Source organism: Macrotis lagotis, chromosome X (assembly GCF_037893015.1).
Source record: "Macrotis lagotis isolate mMagLag1 chromosome X, bilby.v1.9.chrom.fasta, whole genome shotgun sequence".
Classification (NCBI taxonomy): domain Eukaryota; kingdom Metazoa; phylum Chordata; class Mammalia; order Peramelemorphia; family Peramelidae; genus Macrotis; species Macrotis lagotis.
Genome location: NC_133666.1, coordinates 511,319,409 through 511,323,523, shown reverse-complemented (window position 1 = coordinate 511,323,523; position 4,115 = coordinate 511,319,409).

Sequence of the window (4,115 nt, the reverse complement as noted above, 5' to 3'; positions counted from 1 at the left end):
AGACCTTTTTTGCCTAAGATATTTAATATATTAAGACCTTTTTTATTACAATGAGCTATAGCAATGATATGGAAGGGGGGAAGGCAAGGGGGGAAATGAGGGAACCTTAGCTCTCATCAGAGGTGGCTCAGAGAGGAAACAGCATATATACTCAATGGGGTATAGACATCTAGAATAAGAAGGAGAGAAGAGGGACAGGGCGATGGGGCAGGGGGGAGATGTGAGTGATGGAGGAGAGGGTGGACCTTGGAGGAGAGTGGTCAGATAAAACACATTTTCTTTTTTTTACTTCTTGCAAGGGGCTGGGATTAGATGGCCTGTCTGGGACCACAGGGCTGGGTGTTTGCTGGGCCTTAGGGGGGTAGGTGGGCTCGGGGCCTCTTGGCCTTAGGGCTAGTGATTAGTCTGCTGTGTCACTCAGCTACCCTACAGCACATTGAAGAAGAGGGACAGAGTGAAAGGAGAGAGCAAATATAGTGTATGGTAGTAGGTAACTATGAATGCAGGGAGTTGCAATCAGCTATGGCAGTGGTGGAAAGTTATGGAAGTAGCTTTTGTGATGGACTGATCCTAAAGAATGTGATCTACCCATGACAGAGCTGGTGGTGTTGGAACACAGATTGAAGCAGATTTATTATTATTGTTGTGGTGGTGGTTGTTTTTATTTTGGGGCGGAGTTTGTGGGGCAGAAGGGGTTGGGTGGCTTTCCCAGATTCACACAGCTGGGTGGTTGTTGGGTGTCTGAGGCTGGATTTGGACCTGGGTGCTCCTAAATCTGGGGCCGGTGCTCTATCCACTGTACCATCTTCCCACCTCTACTATTATTATTATCATTTCATTTTATTTGGGTTTTTTTTTTGTTTTTGCAGGGCAGTGGGGTTGGGGTGGCTTGCCCAGGGTCACACAGCTGGGTGATTGTTGGGTATCTGGGGCTGGATTTTGGCTTGGGTGCTCCTGACTCCAGGGATGGTGCTCTGTCCAATGTGCCACTTAGCTGCCCCTATTATTATTATTATTATTTTTAATTTTAATTTTAATTTTTTCCTATTTCCTTTACTTTATTGCTCATGCAAGAATGTTTTAATAATATATAATATATAAAAATATATAATAATATAATATATAAAAATATATAAAAATCATTTGTACAAAAATAAAATAAATATAAATTACAAAGAAAAAATGTGTAATGTTGGAAGTCATTCCCTAATTGATAAATGTGCCAAGGATATGAATAGGCAGTTTTCAAATGAAAAAATTAAAGTTAAATATAATCATATGAAAAATGCTCCAAATCATTATTGATTAGAGAAATGCAAATTAAAATATCTCTGCGTTATACACCTATCAGATTGGCTAAGATGTCAAAAAGGGGAAATGATCATTGTTGGAGAGGTTGTGGGAGGATTGGGACATTAATGCATTGCTGGTAGAGTTGTGAATTGATCCAACCTTTCTGGAAAGCAATGTGGAACTATGTCCAAAGATTAATAAAACTGTTTATATCCTTTGACCCAGGCAATCTCAATTCTAGGTCTATATCCAGAAGAAATTACAAAAATTGGGAAAAGTCCTACATGTCCTGAAATATGCATAGCAGCTCTTTTTGTAGTGGCAAAGAATTGGAAATTGAGGGGATGCCATTGAGGGAATCATTAAATTAATTATGGTATATGAATACTATGGAATACTATTGTTCTGTAAAAAACCCTAAATGATCAAATGCTAGAGAAACACAGAATGAGTAACAGGATCTGATGCTGAGTGAAGGCAGTAGAACCAAGAGAACAATGTACACATTAACAACAACATTGTGAGATGAACAACTTTGATGGAAGCAACTCCTCTCAGCATTTCAAAGAGCTGGAACAACTGTATTATGCTATCAACATCCAAAGGAAGAAAAACAAAACAAATCAAAACAAAACAAAAAAAAAATTCTTCAGAATCTGATGAATATTACATTCACTTTTTTAAAAAATATCTCTTATGTATTTCTTTCCCTTATTCCTAATTCCTCATACTGAAAATGACAAATCTATAAACATGTTTTATACAAATGTGTATACATAATATTCACCAGGGAGGGTGGAAGGAAATTTTGTAACTTAAAAATGTAGATGTGCATATGAATGAATGTTGAAAAACTTTTATAACATGTATTTGTAAAAACAAAATATCAATAAAAAAGAAAAGCCCTCAAAGATTTTACATTCTATCATTAGATTCAATATGTATGTATATTCTATCATTAGATACAAAATATGGTAATAAATTCAGGTGAAGATGGGGAGAGCCACTGAGAAGAAACCCTGCTATAAAGCCACGATGGTCTGGTAAAGAGCTAAGAGGAAGCCAAATGAGGAAGTGTCTCAAGATTCTGGAACTATTGTTTTAAAAAAAAAAAAAAAAAAAAAAAAGACAGTGCTGAAGGATATGTTGACATTAAACACTTGAGGAAATGTAGCATTATTGGTGAAGTTTCCCATCACAGCCAAAAGCATTTCGGTTAGCTAGATATTGGAAAAGGCTCTACAGAGCTTATTAAAGGAAATACTCCACTGGAAGTAGCCTTAAAAATCACTTACCCGACTTAAAGTTTAATTAACCTCTAATTGCTTAGTGTTTGGCCAAGATCTGCCACCAAAATGCAGAAAGCCAAGAAGTGTGCAATAGCTGTGATGAAAATATTTTATTCAAACAAATTGCTTTGATTTCCTATGCTGATTCTTAAAAACATATGCCCCCAAATTTCAGTGTTTCAGTAAGAGCCTATTCGTGTACCAAGAAATTATGAAATCTTCATATTTAGCTTCTGATGAATGAAACTGAATATGTGTGTGTGTATTCAGCAGGAATCAGTCAAAAGTAATGAATTTGGCATCAAAGGCTATTAGATCTAGATTAGACCTTAGAGATTTTACAAATGATAAAATCTCTAGCAAAAGGGGGAAAAATGAAGCATAGGTCAATTAAGGACTTTATTAAAGGGCATAGCCAGGAGTAGAACACATGATACATCTGATTTAATGTGTGTGTGAGTGTGTGTGTGTGTGTGTGTTTAGTGTATGTGTATCTATACTTTAATACTTCAAAGAACTATGGGTTTTATCAATATGGTTTATGTCAGTGTTTGTAAAGTGTAAAGAAAACTACATCTAGAATAAGAGAACAGATACTTGCTTTAAACAATTTATTTAACCTTCCTGAGACTCCATTTGCCAAACTGACTATGAGGCAGTTGGAATTGATGGCCTATAAGGTTCCTTTCTGCCCTGAATTATGATTATGTGATTCCTTCTACTATAATAATAATAATGAGGAGGAAGAGGAGGAGGAGGAGGATGATAATTAGCATTTATAATACTAAATATAAGATAGACCATAATAATAGCATATATATAATTGAATATTATAAAATCATATATGAAAAATATAACATAATTCAACATGCCATATACATAATATAATATACTATAAAGTATGCAAAACAAAATATATAATATATAATTATATTATAGCTACAATACTATCTATAATATAATGTGAAATGTTAATACTATGTAAATACAGTATTATAATGCTATATATGCAAAAATAATATATAATACAATATAATAACACCACATTAAGTCTCAGAAAGTACTATAAATGTTACCTTATTTGAATATAGATAAAATTTCTGTGATTATGACTTCCAACCAGCAGATATTTGATTGATCTGAATAGTATTTTATCATCTAAGTTGGAGAAACTCTAACTGAAGTGTTGGTATGACTGTTGTCTCTACAATCACGTTTGCCTTCATCAGTTTCTCTCCATTCATTTAATACAACCCTACTTCAGCCCTCATGAATTGCTATTTGTACTGCTGCAATGTTCTCCAATTTGGTCTTCCTGCTTCCAGAATCATCCTTCTCCAACAGATCTACCACCCACTTCCAAAAATGATCTTCCTGAATCAAAGTAATGGCCATGTCATTCCTTTGCATAAAAGTCTTTGGTGACTTCTTTTGCCTCTGGGATAAAATAGTTTGGTAATTTAAAGCCTGTCATAATTTGGTTCTAATCTACTTTTTCAGACTTCTTATATTTTACCCCTTGTACATTAGATT